The sequence below is a fragment of the Cynocephalus volans genome, unplaced genomic scaffold (genome assembly GCF_027409185.1).
Source record: "Cynocephalus volans isolate mCynVol1 unplaced genomic scaffold, mCynVol1.pri scaffold_35, whole genome shotgun sequence".
In the NCBI taxonomy this organism is placed as follows: domain Eukaryota; kingdom Metazoa; phylum Chordata; class Mammalia; order Dermoptera; family Cynocephalidae; genus Cynocephalus; species Cynocephalus volans.
The window spans coordinates 2,265,441-2,286,112 of record NW_026902463.1 but is presented as its reverse complement, the minus strand read 5'-3'; the positions used below and the strand labels follow the sequence as shown (position 1 = coordinate 2,286,112).

General features: G+C 47.6%; 1 pseudogene; it reads left to right on the top strand.

The window, feature by feature from the left end:
- Positions 1 to 3,931: 3,931 nt before the first annotated feature.
- Positions 3,932 to 15,207, top strand: LOC134369094 (histone-lysine N-methyltransferase PRDM9-like; annotated as a pseudogene).
- The last annotated feature ends 5,465 nt before the right edge of the window (positions 15,208 to 20,672 follow it).

Sequence of the window (20,672 nt, the reverse complement as noted above, 5' to 3'; positions counted from 1 at the left end):
GAGGGTGGACACAGCCAGGACGTTTGGTTCTGTGGGGCTGTACCTGCCAGGGTAGGACACAGACCCAGAGAGGACACAGACCCGGCTCAGCCTCAGGGATGACCTGTCGAGAAGAGGGTCCCCTTGTCACCCACCCACAGCCGGCTTGTGACACTTTAATTGGTGCAAGGTGAAGACACCAGCCCCACCGGATGGTTAGGACATGGAAGAGTGAAAAGAGGTGGCAGAGGCGGAGGCAAACCCCAGGCTGGGAACGAGGAACTGTCCTGAGATCACCCCTGCCCGCCTGCTGGCCACAGCTGGGGAACGGAATGCTCAGCCGGCACTGGGTCTTTGGCTCACCCAGGCACCAGGTCCCCCTTGTTGTGCACTTCCACCATGGAGTCCAGGAGCGGGGCGGGCAGGCCTAGGCCCTGCAGGGCAGACAGCACGCTGGCTTTCTGCAGCTCCGTCTCGGGGTGGCTCACATCCCTCACATGGACAATCAGATCCTGCAGGACGGGCCACACGTCAGAGCTGAGGTGAGTCCGACCCCAACCCCACACCCGTGGATGGCCTGCACGGTCACTGCAGGCCGGTGGGGGCAGGAGCTGCCCCGCGTGCAGTCTCAGACGGGCACCTGAGGACGGGGGCTGCTGAGGCCACCCATCGCCCCTGCGTCCGGATCCCACCCACTACCTGCCGTGACTCGCTTAGGCTACTGCTTGTGTGACACGGGGACCACCACTCGGTGCCTGACTGGTCTCCGGGGCCACAGGTACCTGCTCTGCCCCTCCAGATCCATGGACAAGGTGAGTGCCGGGTGTGACCACCCATCCACTGACACCTCATTCAAAGCTTCCAGCTGTTTAATCCTTCTGAAAAATCTTTTAAAAAAAATTTAAATGATTTCATGTTTTAAAGGATGCTTTTCTTCATTTTAAAAGTATCTGTACATAGGTTCCTTATGCAAAGTCTGGAAAACACAGAAGAGAGGAAAATAAAAGCCACGTGTAATCCTGCCACCAGAAACAGGTGCCACTTACAGATTAGGGTCTTCATGTCTAGGTTTTGGGGTTTGTTTGGATGTTACTTAAGCTTTTAAAAAATCTTTTCACTTTGGAAAACTTTAAGACTTTCAGAAAACTTGCAGATGTTGGAGTGGGTAGCCCCTGGCCCTTGGCCACCTTTTCCCACAGTCCACCCGTGATGTGAGTGTAGGCACCTGTCCCATTGGAGTGCCGACACTGTTACATGCTTGTCACTCCTCACCTCGTTTGATTTCACTAGCTTTCCCTGAAGGCCTCCTGCCCCAATGCCCAGAAGAAACAGATACGTAAAGTCCTCACGTCTCAGGCTCCTTGGCTATGACTGCGTGTAGTTCTTCTGCTCCAATGGTTGTAGGATGTCCTCTGTCTGGAGATTTTCTCAGGTTGACACGGGGTTAAGGGTTTTGGGGGTTGACCACAGAGCAGGGTGTCCCCCTCAGCACCTCATGTCAAAGGCACTTGCTGCCAACTTGACCCTCCATTGGGGACGCCAATCCTGGCCACCTGGCTGCAGAGTGTTTGTCAGGTTTGTCCCTGTTCAGTGACTCTCTCCCCCATGATGTCCTTCTTGGAAGACGTCACTAAATACAGCCCACACTTGTGGTAAGGGTCCACCTCTTTGAGAGGTTGGAGCTACATCAGTCACTGTTTTCAGGAGATTTATCTCTTTTCCCCATTGCAGAAACATAATTGAGAAGGAGCTGGAAGTGGCAGGTAGGATCCTCCTCTGGAGCCACCCTAACCCTAACCCTCACCCTAAACCTAACCATTAACCTAACCCTAACCCTCACACTATCCCTCACCCTAAACGTAACCCTCACCCTCACCCTAACCCTCACCCTAACCTTCACCCTCACCGTAACCCTCACCATAACGCTAATCCTAACACTCACCCTAACCCTAACCCTAACTCCTAACCCTAACCCTAACTCCTAACCCTAACCCTAACCCTAACCCTCACCCTCACCGTAACCTTTACCCGAACCCTAACACTCACCCTAACCCTAACCCTAACCCTCACCATCACCCTAACCCTCACCATCACCCTCACCCTCACCCTAAACCTAAACCTAAACATAACCCTCACCCTCACCCTAACCCTCACCCTCACCCTCACCCTAACCCTCACCCTCACCATAACACTCACCCTAACCATAACTCCTAACCCTAACCCCTTTGAGATCCCCTGTGGACAGGACCACGGGGCAAGGCTACCCTAGTGCTGAGAGCCAGATCTGGGCCTCATGACAAGCCTGTAAGGCCGGTCACGACCTGAGAGACTGCTCTTCAGTACTCGAGGCTTCTTGACTGACGCATGCGCAGTACCCAGAGTGGCGAATGCCTGAGGTTTTGGGCAGGATCGTCCACCAGGCGGGAAAGAAGTGGTGCCTATTACTGACAGGTTTAGGTTCCGCCCTACTCCCTGCCCCTTTATTCCCTCCTGATCGCTTATTGGCGGGAGCTCGGATTGGCGGTTTGGTGGTACCGGCGGCTGCGTGGCCGTTTCAACGGTCGTCTCCCTCCTGAGAGGATCCGAGCGGGCGCCAGGCCAGGGTGGGCCGCGCGGCAGGAGAAAGCCAGGGAGACTGACAGGAACTCGGGAAGTCTTTGCCGTGCAGTAAGAAACCCTTGTAAACCTTCAGCGCAAGACCTTCAAATTTCAGCCTGGGAAACCCCAGATCCCCTGATCCCCAAGAGACCTCGAATCCGCTAACCTGGACTGACCTCAAACCCCTCGGCCTGAGACACCGACGCACCTCAGCTTCAGACACCTTCAAATCTACCGTTCACCCACAGGAACGCCAAATCCTCTAATGCTTAGAGCCCAAACACCCTAAGCCTGAGGAATCACAATTCCCCTCAGCCTAAGGCACCCCAACCCCCGCAGCCTAGGAAACCCTAAATACCGCAGCCACAGAGAGACCAATTTTCCCCAACCTTAGAGATCCTGCTCAGCCTGGAAACGTCCTTCAGCTTCAAAGACCCCCAAATAACGTCAGTGTCAGAGAGCCTAATGCCCCCTAATGAGAGACCCCAAATCTCCTTAGCCTGAGAGACCCCGAGTTTCCTCAGCCTCAAAAATGCCACATCCTCTCATCCTGAGAGACCCCAAATTCACTTTACCTGATGAATCCCAAAGCCTCTCAACCTGAGCATCCCAAATCTCTTCAGCACGAAAGACCCAAAATCTTGTCCTGAAAAAACCCAAATACTATCAGCCTGAGAGACCCCAAATCCCCTCGACCTGAGAAACCCCCAGAACCTCAGCCTGAGAGACCCCAAATCTCATTGGCCTTGGAGACCCCCAATCTCCTCAGCCTGAGGGATTGCTGCTCCTTAGAGATCCAGGCTGCTTTACTCCCAGACTTTTCCAGAATCTCCTGGTGGAGATCCCGGAAGCCTTCCTATGAGAAATGTTCATTTCCTCTCGCTGGAGGAGAGCCCCGCTGGTCAGTGTAACCTGAGTCCCACCAGTCAGGGGCCCTCAAGGTCTCCATGGGACTCCCCTAGCCCTCACACCTCAGGTATCCCCTTGAAGACGCCTAGCCTTGACCCTCAGTCACCTTTGCCACCCTTCCTCAGATGCATCAAGATGCAGGGGAACTGAAACAAAACAGCTTACATTAGGTGGTCTGTGATGGCCAGCAGAGACCCCCCCATCCCGTCAATAGCCCCCAGACCTCCCCAACGCCCTCCAGTCCTTGCAGGGTCCCCACAACTTCCTGGTCTGGACACCCTGGCCAAGTGGAGAAGACAGAGCCTGGCTCTGGGCAGTGGTGTGGGCTGTGGCCCCCTCTCAACAACCTCTCTTTCCACAGGAGCTTTGGCCTTGCAGCTCGGAGACTCACGGGACCTTCTCTACCTTGGAGGTGGAGCAGGGCCTGCCATCCTGTCCCAGCACCATGAGCTCCAACATCTCCCCAGAGGAGAACCCTGAGGGAGATGCAGGGAGAACAGGGCGGAAGCCCATGGTGAGAGGTGGGGGAAGTCGAGCGAAGCTCCAAGCAGGATTTGTACGAAGGATGGAGAGGGGGTACTAGTGACAAGCAGCTGGTGTCTGGAGGGCCACAGACTTGTGGCCTGCAACTCTGTGTGACCCTGGCTGTGCATGTGCATGCAATGGGGACAATTGGTCCTGTCTGGGACATGAGGGCAAAAAGGAGACTAGAATCAAACTCTCTGTGTTGGGGAGAGCTAGGAAAATGCTGTGTTCTCTCAAACAAAACACAATCTGGGGAGGGAGGTAACGAACATCTTTATCCTTGTTTCATAGAGACCACCGCAAGACCCCAGCCTATGTTCTGATTGTTAAGATTACAAGGCAGAAGAAAAGGCCCCACTCGATCTTGTGATGTGTGCAGTAAATCACTGATGAACTATGTTATTTTCTCTAGGCTAAAGATGTTTCCAAAGACATTTCCATATACTTCTCCAAGGAAGAATGGGCAGAGATGGGAGAACTGGAGAAAATTCACTATAGGAATGTGAGAAGGAACGATAATGTGCTGATTAATTTAGGTAACTTCAAGTGCTGGTTGCAGACCGGCCTGCGAAATATAAAACAGGTCTTCTGTCCCCGTGTTATTTTGGCTCTCTCTTAGGCAGCTGCATGGGCCCACAGTTCCCTTCTGTATGGAGACAAATCTGGAGGGGTAATTTGGTTCTTCTTCATCATTTTTTTTTTTTTTTTTTTTTTGTCAGTGCACAGCTGAGTATCGGCACTAGTCATGCAGAGCTCACATCTTGACCTTTTTCAAGACTCTCCCAGCACGCGCTGAGCCACACTGGCTTTGTGGTGCTTTCCATTGCCACCACCCTTTGTTCCTCCTCTCACCTCTTCCCTTTTAGGACAAAGATTTGGCTTCTTTCCAGGTGTCGGAGCCTCTCAACCAGCTTTCCTGTGTCACCAAAGGCAGACCAAGCACCATGTGGATGACACTGAGGATTCTGATGAAGAATGGACACCTCGACAGAAAGGTGAGGGGCCAGGAGGAATTAGAGGTGACCTCCTGAAACCATCCTGGGTTGAGGTCTCGGCTTTATCTCAGGAGTTAACAAAGGAGACCATGTTCTCTCAAAAACGTAAATGTTCAACAAACAAGCAAGGTGCAATACAGTATATACAGTAAGAGGCTATTCATATAAAGGTTTTAAACCTGTAAAATAATTACATATTTTATTTACAGATACAGTAATAAGTGCTAAATGTATAAAAATCTGAATGTGAGTAAGAAATACCAAACACAGAAGTTATTATCACAAGAGAAGGAGGAAGGGCTGGCAGGAGGCTTCACTGCGTCATAGTTACCTTTTTTGTTTGTTTTATTTTTACTTTTGAATTTTGAAATAAAAAGTAGAAATAAAAGCATCTCAAGCAGCTGTGGCAGAATGTTGAAATGGGACTGCATGGTGGTGGATTTATGTTTTCCAGCATTATTCTCTGTACTTTTCTATACGTTTAAAGTTTACCATTCTTTAAAGTCATAAAGAAAGACTGGTTTTGCTAGACATTGTTAATTAATCAGCGGGAAATTAACTAAACTTTCATTGAACTGTAAATCCACCAAAAAGCTTTCTAACCCTAATGTCTTAATAGTTCAGTCATTGGATCAACGGTCTTAGAAGAAGACATGACTAACCCCATGGTTTGTCATACATCGTTATCTGCACTCAGTTGATCCCCACCTTAGTCACTTTATCATCTCTTATCGAGAAATCTTGTGGGATTTCTACAAGAATTTTTTTTTTTTTCCTTTTGAGATTTCTTATGAGAAATCACACAACGGCAACTTACCCTTCCTAACAATTTTTGAGTGTTTGATATTATTAACTATATACACACTGATGTGCAAGAAACTGCTAGAACTTTTTCATCTTGCATGACTAAAGCTACACCCGTTGAACAACAACACACCATTTCCTCCTGCCCCAGTTCTTGGCAACAATTCTACTTTGTTTCTATGAATTTGATTACTTTAGATACCTCATATAAGTGAACCATGCCATATTTGTCTTATTGTGACTGGCTTCTTTAACTTATCAAAATGTCTTCGGTTTGTCCACGTCATAGCATTGGCAGGGTTTCTTTATGTTCTAAGGCTGAATAATAGCCCATTGTATTTATATACCACATTTTCTATATCTATTCACTTGTTGATGGATATTTAGGTTGCTTCCACCTCTTGGGGGGAATCTCTCTCTTCCTCTTCTTGTAAAAGCACTATTCCCATCATGAGGGCCCCACCCTCATGAACTCATCTAACCCTAATTACTTCCCCAAAGCTCCATCTCCCAATGTTATCACACCAGGAATTAGAATTTCAACATATGAATTTTGGAGGAGCAAAATCCAGTCATAGCACCCATTTTTTAACTGAGTTTTTTTTGTTGTTGTTGAGTTGTAGGAGTTCTTTACATATTCTAGGTATTAACCCTTTTTCAGACATATGGTTTGTAAATATTTTCTCTCATTCTGTAGGTCGCCTTTTCACTCCACTGATTTTTTCTTTCAGTGCTCAGAAGTTTTCAGGCTTTACATAGTCTCTTTGTCTATTTTTGCTTTTGTCACTGATGCTTTTGGTGTCATTTCCAAGGAATCATGGCCAAATTCGATTTCTTGAGTCTTTCTCCCATGTCTTCTTCTTGGAGTTTTATACTTTTGGGTGTTAGATTAAGGCCTTTAATCTATTTTGATGTTATTCTTGTATGTAGTGTAAGATAAGGGTCAATCTCCATTCTTTTGCATATGGCGATCCAGTTTTCCCCATACCGTCTCTTGAAGAGACTGTCCTTTCCTCCATTGTGTGGTTTTGTTTAGCGTTTTTTCATGAAAGTTAAGTCAATTCATTTTTTAAAAGATAAATGTAATGGAAACCTTGTGAACACAAGAAGAAGCAGAGATGAGGTTTGGTGTTGTTTTCTTTGCTTTGTGGTGGGTGACCATTTACCTCAGTTGGTGAGAGTGTGGTGTTAACACCAAGATACAGGGTTCAATTTAAAAAAAAAAAAAACATTTTAAGAAAATTAGCAATGCCTCCAATAGAAGCAAAGGTCTTAATGTTACTTCAGAAACCGTTTTCAAATCACCCGTGGATAATACTTGGAATTGTCACTCTAGTTCAGAATTCTCTGTCCCTAATGAGAATCTTCTGAGCTGGGAAATATTTACCGACCAAAACACTGATTTCTCATCACCTTTTAGTCAAACCTCCTCGGGCGGCCTTCAGAGTGGGACAGAGTAAACACCAGAAGGTGAGTAACTGAAAAATCCTATCGACAAGTCAATCTTCCTCATGGAAGATCCAAACACATGTAAGGGAAGGAGAATGTGCAGAGTATCCTAGGACTGCTGCCTTCCTTTTCTGATCTCTTCAGCACAATGTCTGACATCATCATTTTAAGAGTTAATAAGAAGAGCAACAATAATCACTACCACTCGTTTTATTTTTGCAATATTTCAGACTTTATTTTAAGCATTTTACATGAATAAACTCACTCAAACCTTACAACTATAACTATAACCATTTTGTGGATGAATAAACTGAGCTACAGAAATGTTTGAGATCACAGTCAGTAGTGGTTCAGTCTAATCCAATACTCCTTCATTCTCTAAAGTACTTACAAGCTCATTAAAGCTTTCGTGTTTTGTAAAGTTCACGTTGCCTTACCCGGACACCTTTACATTATTCATCGGACTGATTATTTCAACCTAATTCTTGTCTGCTGTGCTAAATGAGAGATACGCTAAGACACTCTGAGGGAAACTTGCAAATATACAGTCAATTTGCACTGCGCACGGTCCCAGAGGAAGGCGGAGATAGTTCCTACTCTCTCATAAGGGATGCATTCAGATGTGAGAAAGTTGCTCCAGGCCCTGAGAAGTTTGAGGTTTGACTGAGAAACAACAGATAGGAAAATGACTTAGCACTTCATGTATTTTACACTATCCAGTAGAAATGCATCCTGGTACTGATTTTAAACTCTCCTCCCTGTAGGAAGAAGTAACTACTCCTTTCTCTGGGCCCAAATTAGGCAAATGTCATGCTGTTTCGAATCATTTATTTAGCCTGCTGCTTCTGTATTGTGAGTTCTTTGAGAGCATGGTTCATACCCGATTTTTCTCAGGAGTCCCAGGCGAGGCTTAGAGCCCCTGAGGGCCCCCTGAATGTTTTCTGAATGATTCCAAGTTTTGCAAATTAAAATATGTGTAACAGGGTCAAGTAATGCTGAAGATAATATCTTTGAATTAGATTTCAACTGTAGAGATGCTTGAGGAGGTAAATCGATGTCGGGAGTATAAGAGAAATTATTAATCTCATGTTTGCACTGTATTTAACAACTCGCAAAACACTTTGATGAACATTATTGCATTTCATGTTCACTATACCATTAAGAATGAGAATGCATGCCAATTTGTGGATCAGAAAGCTGAGTAGAATTAACTAATAGTACACCCTTCCTTAAGTAGAATTGGTACAGGAACCAGTTCATTCAATTCCAAAGTTAAATATTCCTTCCAGGTTATGGCAGTTTGCAACTCTTAGCATCACTTTCTTAGTTGTCTGCATACATTTATACCAACTGTTTCTTCTCTTCCCAACCTCACTGTTCATTTTCTAGATGTGTGTTGTACCCTCTGTGCTTTTCTACATTTCTCTTTCAATCAAAAGTCTACTAGTTCATAGAAGATCCCCTCTTTTTCTCTATAAGCCCCTACCTCCTTCTTTCAAAGACCTGGTTGAGTCTTCTGCTAGTATTCCAAAATATTCTCCCTCCCTCACTCTAACGTATATAGAGAAAGTTGAAAGAAAAGAGCCTTAAGACATGGGTTCTAGTCCTGGAGTCACTACCCAATCAGGCCTTTCCCTTTCTCTCTGGTATTCAGACACTCCAGGTTTTTCAAGGGACTGTTGAACAAAACTCCTACATGTGAAAACATGTTGCAAGCCCTAAGAAACTAAATAAATGTATGTTGGTTTTTAATATGTGACTCTCACATTAAAGGGAATGTCCAGGGCACTGTTAAGTAATGAATCTAGTTTGAAGAAATTGCCCGGAACAACAGATTTCCTGAACACAAGTGACTCAGAGAAGGCCCAGAAACGAGTGTCCCCTCCTGCAGAAGCAAGTACCTCCAGACGGCACTCTAGACAAAAATTGGGTAAGAGAAAATAATTTGGGGACTTTATCCCCTCTAGGTCCTTTAGAAAAGTTGATGAGTATGGTCTAGATATGTGGCGAAGACTTTCAATATGCCTGCACTTAAGCTGGACTATGCTGAGACCAGAAGTTAGGTACTGTACTGAATAGCATGTGGGAACACCAACTCTGAAGTCACACGCTTGTTTTAATCCACGCAGAATCATTAGGGCCTTGGGCAGACATTATAAATTCTCTGCACTCCTTAAAGCTAATCTGTAAAATGAAGATAAACACATATAGCTCATATATGTTTTAAAAGCATTAAATTAAATATAAAAGAACTGATACATACAACTGTGATAATAGAGACCACATTTTCTTATTGTACATCCATGCCTTTGTTCCATGCCTAATATGTAATGCACCCTCAACAAATATTTTGTGGATAAATAAATGCATGAATGAACTGTTTTGTAAGTAGAAAGTTTGGGAGGTTCAATCTGATCATGGGCATCCAGAAACTAAAATTGACTTATGCATCTGTAGTCAGTGTGGAGTCTTAGTCTCTCTGAAATAATAGTTAAGAGGTACTGAAGGGGTGGGGAGCCAGAGTATGTAGAAGGATAGATAATAATTTGATGGTAAGAGATTTCACATCTTCTGAAAAAACAGAAACAAACACTCCAGACTCCTAACTTCACTCACTTACTCTTCTCCAATGTAGAACTCGAGAGAAAGGAGATTGAAGTGAAGGTGTACAGCCTGCGAGAAAGAAAGGGTCGGTCATACAAAGAGGTCGATGAGCCTCAGGATGATGACTACCTGTGTAAGTGACCCTTTTGGCCCACTCATGGAGAAGGCTATATCCCGGTAGAATAATTTTATCTTGTTGTTTGACCCCAAATCATTCCTTTACTCTGGTGGCTTGGGATACAGGATTGAGGCTAAATTATGTAACTGCTGGGCTCTTTCTGAAGCTCTTTATATCCAGGAACATGCACTATACTTTTCCAAATCCCTGCTGCTCTCACCTCCAGATTGTGAGAAATGCCAGGACTTCTTCATCAACAGCTGTGTGGCTCATGGACCCCCTACATTTGTAAAGGACAGTGCAGTGGACAAGGGGCATCCCAACCGCTCAGCCCTCACTTTGCCCCCTGGGCTGAGAATTGGGCCGTCGGGCATCCCTGAGGCCGGGCTTGGACTATGGAATGAGGCATCCGATCTTCCACTGGGTCTGCACTTTGGCCACTTTGAGGGCCAGATCACAGAAGATGAAGAGGCAGCCAACAGTGGCTACTCCTGGATGGTGAGAAGGGCCTACCTTACCCCATCTTCTGGCTTCCTATATCCCTTCTGTGCCTTTGGTGGGACATCACCTTCTACATGCTAGAACATGGATACTGGCAACATGGTTAGCTCTGTGTACTTAGTGGTCTTTGCATGAACCTGGAACTCCTATTTAAAGGTCAGAGGGTGAGCGGGAGAAAAGTGGCACGGAGACAGAAAAAGTGCATTCTCCCTATGGGGCCTCAGCTCTGACTGGACAAATCAACTCAGATGTGTAGATGATGCTGAGGAGTACACAGCATGTGTCACCATTGGCGGCTGAATCCATGCAGGCTCAAAATGCATCGATGACAGTACAATAAAATAATTCTGATTATTACCTGCCCCTCAACCCCAAAATGACTAACTTATTTTTCTGAAACTCAGATCACCAAGGGGAGAAACTGCTCTGAGTATGTGGATGGAAAGGACAAATCTCGGGCCAACTGGATGAGGTAAGGCCAATAGGTTTCGGGTTCCAGCAGGGACACTCATCTCTCTCAAGCTCGGCTTCTTTCCTCCTCAGCATGCCTCCCTCGATGGATTTTACACTCTCTGTTCTCCTTACAATGTTCTTTCATATAATGAACATCCAGGAAAAAAGAGATAAAATATAAATATTACCATTTCTTTTATGAAAAAACTAAATCTCTATGATAGACAAAATTGGGGCACCAGAATAAACGCTGAGGAGCCTAGATTCATTGGGGATGCTGGATTCGCACTTTCATTGATCTAATCAGCATTTATTAAGCACTTACTATATTCTTGTTTAGAAAATGGAGTACATCACATGAACAGATCACACAACCCATGCCCTCGTGGAGGACTATTGCGCGGAGATGTGAAACATTTGATTATAGGAGAAGTACACAAGGCCAAGACAACCTAAAACAAGGGACCTTTAAACTGTGAGGGCAGGAAATCTTGCCAGCTTCAATGAAATTAAAACCTGAAGCCTGAGAAGTGAGCTGCAGGGTGGTCACGGGCCTCTGTGCTGCATGGGCCAGCCCCTTTCCATGAGGGACTCTCATTTTATTAGAAGATAAGAATATGGACATACTGTTATTATTCTGTATTTTCATGCTAGGACAAAGGGACCTCTAAGTTTCTATGGAAACCCAGGGAGGCAGGTGAATGGCACCTGGGTAAACTATGGGAGATTAGAGAAAGGTCTCTTAAAAGAAGATAGACTTGGGGTGAGTAAAGAATGATGTGTGCTAATCCAGAAGCGGAGTACATGATTGATCAAACACCAAATTCTGTGCTATCAGCAGAAATCGATTGAGAGTTTAGAGAAGTGAGAAGTTAGTATTTTATGGCCAATCAAGGTGGAGGTAAGTTTGTAATTGGGCTTTGAAGAATGGATAAGTAGGCAAAGGGGGGGAAAGCATTCCAGGCAGGATGAGCACCATAAGCAGGACTTGGAGAAAGAGGCTTAGGTATGAACAGCAGGTTCCTGGAGGAGGGTAACGGCATGGCCCGTCACAGCATGGGGGCCTTTACCATCTGGTGACAAGCCCAACACGGCCCTGGCAGGTAGTGGAGACTCACTGCCTGTTATTTTCTGTCCCTTTGTCTGCCTCAACCCCAGGTATGTGAACTGTGCCCGGGATGATGAGGAGCAGAACCTGGTGGCCTTTCAATACCACGGGCAGATCTTCTATCGAACTTGCCAGGTCATCAGGCCGGGCTGTGAACTGCTGGTCTGGTACGGGGATGAATATGGCCAGGAGCTGGGTATCAAGCGGGACAGCAAGTGGAAGAAAGAGCTCACAGCAGGGAGAGGTGGGCACCACTATTATTCTTTAAATAGAACAGAAGAGAAAGAATTCTCCTTGGGAATTTTCATGGTACAACTCTTAAGTAGAGTAAAAGGCAGTCGAAAGATGGAAAAATTTCAAATCAGGTGCTTCTGAAATTAAGGATTCATTTCATTTGCCTTTGACTCTTAGGGACAATTTATATTTTGAAATTTCTGTTCTTATTTCATTTTTTTAACTTCTTTATATGAAAAATATATAACAACATATAGTCCTGACAGGCTTAGAGACAAAGAAAAAGTCTCAAGCACCTACCAGCTCTTTTATCAAGGCAGTTTCATCTGGCTCTTTTAATTGTTTCTTAATTTCTTCCATATTTCTAAATAACATGCATATATTGTTTTTCATTCATTCATTATTTCAATTAGTTGTCACGTGAATTCCTACTCTGTGCCAGACGATGTTCCAGGAACAGGAAATACACACAGAACAGGATGATCAGAATATGTGCTCTTGAGCAGCTGACACGTGAATTAAGGAAACACGCAGACACGCACAGGCATGTGCATATCAGACAGTGATTCGTGCTTTCAAGAAAACTAATCCAGAAAAGAGCCTAGAGATCATCATGAGGGGAGGGAGGGTGTGACAAGGGATGGTCAGGGAAGTTTCTTCTCAGGACATAACATTTGAGAGGTGCAGAGTTGTGGGCAAAGGACTCCAGGCAGAGGGAGCAGCGCGTGCAACAGCCCTGAGGCAGGAGAGAGTGAGGGTGTTTGAGGAATGGCTGAGACCACCCAGGTGAAGGAAGCAGAGAAGGGAGCAGAGGTCAGAGAGATACACAGAAGCCTGGACATGTAGTGCCCATGATTCCTGCCCAGAAACTGGGGATTTTCCTAAGATGGAAACAATTGTGGAGTTTTGGTTAATTTTCAGAAAATAAACTGCAGTGGGTAATCCCATCAGAGGCCACTTTAGACTCCAGGTAAGAGAGGATGGTGGGTTGGATAAAGGTGGAAGTCAGGAGGTAAAAAGTCTGATTAGGGATACAATTAAAACAGAACTTTCTATTAAATTTGAAATGGCCTAAGACTGAATGAAATAACTCAAGTAGGAATATTTGGCGTGTCACCCAAGGAAGGACATATTTTCATTTTATGATTTGTGGACAGAGAGAGAAGCAATTCACAATCTAGTTTAGGCAGCAGGAACCAGAGTCCTTTACTCAAGGGGGACTGGACCACTCTGAATCCCACTTCCTGATGGAGAACCAGGTACACAAGAGTCCTCAATTAAATGTCTTTGACTGGGGAAACTCAAATTCAGTGCTCTTTAACCACTACTCTACACTGCCTTCTACATTTGTGCATCTCCAGACAAAGTGGCTCCTGACTTTATAGATCCCTTTCCCCTCATAAGAAAAGTCACTAAGGATGAGTCCATCCATAACAGCCCCTTTTCGTGTTGCTATAACACAATACCTGCGACTGGATAGTTTATAAAGAACAGAGGTTTATTTGGCTTATGATACTGGGACAGCTGCATCTGGCATGAGCCTCAGGCTGCTTCTACTCATGGTGGAAAGTGGCAGGCAGCTGGCAGGTACAAGCGGCAAGAGGAAGCATGAGAAAGAGAGATGGGGGAGGTGGTAGGGTCTTTTAAACAACTAGCTCTCGTGGAAACTAATAGAGTGAGATCTCACTCACTACTGCCACCTTCCAGGGAGAACATTAATTCATTCATGAGGGATCTTCCCCCCATGACTCAAACAGCTCCCAACACTGCCATATTGGGGATCAGAATTTCACATGAGTTTTGAGGGTTCAACACATCCAAAATCTATCACCATCTACGTAATCCAAAGTCAGTTATTATTTCTCAGTAGAATAAAATAGCTGCAGATGCTCTATCAGGAAAAGTACCCAGAGATTAGGGGGAGAAGACGATATGATATGACCCAGAAGATACTTGTAGTGTGTGTGGCAAAGTCACTGCAGTTCCTTCTGTATAAAGACTGAAGCTGCCTCTGATGCTACTGAAGGTCCCTGGTTTGGCTGGTACATAGACAAGGCCCTTGACCTAGGCTTTCTGGATTTCTGTGGAAGTTGTAGAGAACAAAAAATGGAATGAAAAAAGACTGTAAAGGAACACTCGGTGGGAGACAGCAGGCGTTACCACATGAGGAATGATTAGGGGAGCAGGCCTTACCATACAACAAAGCAGATGTCCCAGACAGTGTTGTCTACACCTCCCCTAACCAAAAACTTCCTCTTTCAGCAGAACAAAAGCCAGAGATCCACCCATGTTCTTCAAGCCCTCTGGCCTTCTCCAGTCAGAAATTCCTCAGGCAACATGTGGAACACAATCACTCCTCTCAGACCTTCCCAGGGACATCTGCAAGAGAACTTCTCCAGCCAGGGAATCTCCATCTAGTTGGTCAGAATCAGGAGCAGCAACGTTCTGATCCACACAGCTGGAATGACAAGGCTGAAGGTCAAGAGGTCAAAGAAGGGTCCAACCCCTTATATAAAAGGACAAAGCAGAGGAGAATTTCAAACACATTTTAAAGCCCACCCAAAGGACTAATGGGGAGTTCTCAAGAAGAGTCCAGAACAGGCCAGAAAGTGCGTCCAGAGGACACAGGCAAATTATTTGTGGGGTTAGGAATCTCAAGAATTGCAAAAGTCAAGTGTGGAGAGTGTGGGAGAGGCTTCAGTAACAAGTCAGGCCTCATCCTACACCAGAGGACACACACAGGGGAGAAGCCCTACCTTTGCGGGGAGTGTGGGAGGGGCTTTAGCCAAAAGCCACACCTCGTCCAACACCAGAGGACACACACAGGGGAGAAGCCCTACCTTTGCGGGGAGTGTGGGAGGGGCTTTAGCCAAAAGCCACACCTCGTCCAACACCAGAGGACACACACAGGGGAGAAGCCCCAGCAATAAAACCACATCTCAACAGAGAGAGAGGTGGCCACCACACACCTCCACGCCCCAGCACTGAGGGGGCTTCAGAGAACGTCTTTTGACCTCTTGCCTTCCCCAGGAGTGTCGAAAAAGATGTAAGTGATCAAACACACCCTCCACTTTCATGACCAGAGACGAGGCAGAAAATGTGGGGGGGCCGGGATTCCTTTAGGGCTCACGGGCTATGGACAGGTACAGATCCCCTCCATGTCCCGCATGGCTCCCCTCTATGTTCTTCTGGCCTCCTTTTCCAATAAACGTTGTTCCCACACAAACCTGCAGCACGGGCTGTGTACCTCGTCCCCAGTTCCGAAGGCGAGAGAGTCCGGGAGGCCACGGGAACTCAGACTCTCAGCAGGGTCTCACGGGAACCAAGTCCCACTTAAATCACCTCCTGGGCCCAGGGAGAGAACCAGGGGAGGAGATGGAGACAGGGATGGGTCGGGAGGGGACCACCCCCACCAGCGACCCATGGTCTCTCCCGTTACCCCCATCTCTGTAGCCTCAGAGGCGAAAGCCAGGCCCAGACACGAGTGGGAACTCAAGAGAAAAGGAAAAGAAGTCAGGAAACCAGTTGGCCAAGGCCCCAACTTCTTCTCAATGGGTCCAGTCATCAGGTTGGGTATCAGGTATCATAGCAGAGGGGGCAATTGCAGCCCCAGGATCTAGGGCACGTTTACAGAGCAGGGCTTCAGTGGTGGGGTGGTCCCAAACCCTTTAATGACAGAGGCCTCGTTCCTGTCGGGTCCTGACCACATGAGCCAAGTCACTAAACCTCTCTTGAAACAGTAAGGCTAAGCCTGTGAACCAAACTGACTCCATTTTCCCTGCAGAAGACACTTTGTTACTTTTCCACTCCTCAGTCATGAGACCCCTCCGGGCAAATGATTACCCCATGGGCTGCCCTGACAAAACAGACTGACATAAGACAGGAAACAGATATTTCCTGAGTGGCAAAACCCCTCCCCAAGGCTTGTTTACTATAATTGTAAAAGTTACAGTTTAACCTAAGACCGCTTTAGGAATTCCCACCTGTGCACAAAGTGTCAAGGTGACTGCTACAATGACCCTCCTGGGGTGACAATGATGAATAGCACTGCCTACTGAGCATGCACCCATGACACAACCAGGAAGAACAGAACGGAACACCTCCTGTGATGCTGCCTGCCACCCCTTAACTCCTTTCCTATAAAAAGACCCTGAGCAGCTCCCCTGGGGGGGCTAGCTTTACTGTTGCTACCCCCCTCATGCATAAGTCCATCTCCTCTTTTAATAAAGCGCTGCTTGCTCTATTGCTGGGTACATTGTTCATTTCTATGACTTTGGAATCCGAGAACCTAATTTAATCACTGGCAAAAATTGGAAGGGCATCGGAGAGGACCCCAGCTGCAAGAGGCAAGTGGCCACTGGGACTATTTTGCTCCCATGTCTCTGCTGCTGGCAGATCTCTCCTGGAGTCCCTGGCCTAAGTTCTGACAAGTCAATGCTTTATTCTCTTTACGTTTCTCTGACTTTCCCGGCCCTCTTCTGTTTGCTGGATTGTATCCACGTCTGTACAGGTGCACCGTGGAGGGCTCCTGGCTATGCTTTGTTTTTCTGATTTAAATCTAGTTGGTACTTTTCTTCTTTATGCTGAAAACAAAGGGGAGAACTGCTTTTATCAATTCTTGTTAATGGAGTAGGTTGGCCCCGCAGATTGGGACTAGGCTGAACTGGACCCCACTGCTCCTCTTTTCTCTTTGTTTGTTTGCTTGGTCAGAAATTTAGTTGAATACGTGTAATCTGAATAAACCTTCCAATCCTTGCATCAGCTTTTGGACTTCGAGGTCATTTGTTTAATGCGAGAGGGCAGGGCAAGCCTGGCCGGTTGGTAACACTCTGTGCCTCAGTTTCTTTGTCAGAAGAACAGGGAGAGTATATGTTCCTGCCTGTACGAGTTTGTCAGGGCTGCCATAACAAAATACCAAGAACAGGGCTTCAGCAGCAGAGCTCTATCCTCTCACAGTCCTGGAGGCTGGCAGGCCAAGATTGAGGTGTGGCAGGGCCAGTTTCTCGTGAGGCCCTCTTCTCCCTGTGTCCTTGCGTGGTCTTTTCACTATGCACAAGCATCCCTTCTTTGTGCTCAAATTCCCTCTTATAAGAACAGGACATTTAATTAGGGCCAGCCCTAACACACAACCTCATTTTATCACTGTGAGACCACATACAGTCACATTCTGAGCTACTGGCGGTTAGGGTTTCAACTTATGAACTGGGGTGGGGGAGCACAATTCAGCTCATAGTACTACCTCACAGAGCTGTTGCAGGGTTACTGAATGAGTGTAACGTGCTTAGCACCATGTCTGGCACATGGTAAGTACTCAGTAAAAGTTAGCTATTGATATTATTATGTATGTCTGTGATTGCTTGTATATCTTTGAAAGGCAGACTGGTATGGCATGAATTGTGTTTCCCCCAAAAGTCATAATCCCCAGTACCTGTGAATATGACCTCGTTTGGAGATAGGGTCTTTACAGACGATCAGGGTAAGATGATGTCATTATCATGGGCCTATAATCCAATACGACTGGTGTCTTTACGGAAAGAGGAAGTTTGGGTATAGGAAAGACGTGCACGGGGGAAGCCGGCCATCTACAAGCCAAGGCCGCTGCAGCCTCTGGAAGCTGGGAGAGAAGCATGGGGCAGGTTCTTCCCCACAGCCTCAGAAGGAGCCAGTCCTGCTGACACTCGATCTTGAGCTTGTGCCCCAGAACGGTGAGAGAGGACACCTTGCTGTTCAAGCTTCAGCTGTTCGAGCTGCCCGGCCCGTGGTCCTCTGTTGTGGCAGCCCCTGGAAACTCATGCGCAGACTGCCCTTTACACTCCTAAACACCTAGAGCCCAGTCTAGCCCTGGCGATGCCGCAGGCGTGCTGTAAGTAGGTTCTGAGTCTGCTGCGAAGTTTCACCGTCTCTCTGGGTTGAAATCACGTGTCCTCATCAAGCACTCACTGCTGGTTCCCAGAAGTTCCTTCATGATATTTAAGGTGCTGGAGTCATGAACTAATTCTTTCATTTTTTTTTTGAAAGTATGATTTTCCTGATGTTTTCCCCCTAAGTTCTCCCAAGAGGTCCTCCAGGAAAAAAAAAAAAAAAAAAAAAAAAAAAAAATTATGACTCTTTTATTCTGCAGGTGTCTGGGAAATGGAGGAGGGGGAGAGAATCTATCCCAGTTCTCCTGTCCCTGGAGATCAGGATTCCCCCCAAGCCTTGCTGAAGTCCTGTTGCAGCTGGGAACAGGTGAAAACCTGCTATTTAGTTTTTGGAGAGTCAGATAAACAGGCCGTTTGCGGCAGCACCGGTGTGGGCTCAGGGGCTGAGAAGAGGGCTGGGATCCAGCTGCTCCCCTGGATAGCTCAAGCAGCAGCTTTTCTGCCCTGCTTCTGTCATCCAAACAGGCCGTGGACACCTTGGAGTTAGGGGGCGGCCTCCTCGATACACAGTGCCATGCAGAGTGGGAACCGTGGAAACCGCAGCACGTGTGGAAAGTCCCAAAGCCAGGAGGCAGTGCTGACACCGCTAGACCCTCCCTAGGGCAGAGCGCCTCTGCTGCCCCCCACCCCAGCGATGCACAGCAGAGCAGCCCTCTGAGCCACCAGCCTGCGCCATGGCAACTTCACAGCAGCTGGATTTAGAGGCGTGACGCGTCTGAACTGAGAGGCTCGAGCCACCGAGGCCGCTGCCGTGTGTAGCTCAGAACCGGCCTCAGCCAGGATGGCCCCTGACCACCCTCGGGGTCTGCTGGTGACAGACGTCCCCTCGTCCCTTCCTTGTCATCGCTATGCTGATGACACAAGCACTGCCGCCTCCAGCCTGGGCTCCTCTCCCCAGTGCCAGGTGCATCTATGCAGCCACCAAGTGGCCACCTCCCCTGGGGGCTAAGGGGTGTCCAGACAACAGAGATGGGGTCTGCTGTGCCTATCCCGGGGCGTCACTCTGAGCCAGACATAGGGACTGTCCCCCACCCCCCACTCCCCTTCATGCCCCAGCTCTGCACGTTAGTGCTCCTGACGGTTCCTCCTCCAGAATCTAATCCCACCACTCACATCACCTGAAGCCACAGCCCCATCAAGCCCCCACCTGTGTCACTGCCCAACACACTCCTCACCCCCAGCATCGCATACCTAGGCCCATGAGGCTTCCCGGATCAAATGTCAGACTAGGGCACCCCAACTCCCAGCTCCTGAGGGTCCCCATGTTTGCTGAGCGTCTGTTGCCGGGGACGTCACACGGCCCTGAGGTCCTCCTCAGGCTTCCCCTTAGCTTCCTGACGCCAAGCACTCCTGGGCGGGTCACATGGGCACCCCAGTAGGTCAAAGTGACACAGCCTGATGGAAGACACCCCAGAACTGCTCAACTCAGGAGGGGACTGGCCCCCTCACCATGGGATTAGTAGTGTCAGTGGATTTCCCAGCTGGAACTCCAATCCCTGCACATGGAGTGTCCCCCAAGCCACCACATCACCCCATGGGACTTGAGGTGAGAGGGACTAGCACACATCTTAGCCCTAAGAAGGGTGCATGGGCTACACCAAGTCTCCCCAAAGCTTATGTGTTGGAGTCCTGACCCCAGAATGTGACTCAGAATGCAACTGTGTTTGGAGATGGGGTCTTTAAAGAGGTGATTAAGATAAAATGAGGTCACAAGGGTGGGCCCTAATCCAATAGGATTGATGTCCTTATAAGAAGAGAAGATTAGGACACAGACACACATAGAGGGATGACCATGTGAGGACACAGGGAGATGACAGGGTCTACAAGGACAGAGGCCTCAGGAAGAACCGGCCCTGCCACATCTTGATCTCAGACTTCAAGCCTCCAGGACTGGGAGTGATACATGTCTGTCGTTTAAGCTGCCCAGGCTGTAGGACATTGTTATGGTGGCCCTGGCAGGCTCACACAGAGTAAAATCAGATCCCAGAGTCAAGGAGCCCACGCACCCCCCTTGTATGTCCCCTGTAACTTTACAGGGTCCCCAGGGACCCAGGGGCGTCCTGAGAAGAGGGCTGTGCCTTGATGTACATAACCTTCAGGAAGCAGCCTCTTGCTCCCTCTGTCACAGTCTGTCTGGCCTGGCTGCGACATGTGCTCGATGTGTGAGTGCTCTCGACTACTTGACACTGTGCATAATTGACTGCACTGAGCGTCACAGCCATACTTAGACTGGGACTTTTCTAACCCTAACTGGCAGCCTCGCGGCTGTGCCGCTGAGCAGGGAGGGGCTGCCCTGGGTGCGCATGTAGCAGGGGGCCGCTGTCCCAGGGTGCACGCTGTCAATGGTGAAACTGGATCCTCCACACAACTCTGCCTCCAGCTCCATGCTCCCTGCACTGCCCAGCGACATCTCCCACAAGATGAAGGGATTTCAGCCTTGGAGCAGGGATGCTGCTGTTCTCCAGGGGCAGCAG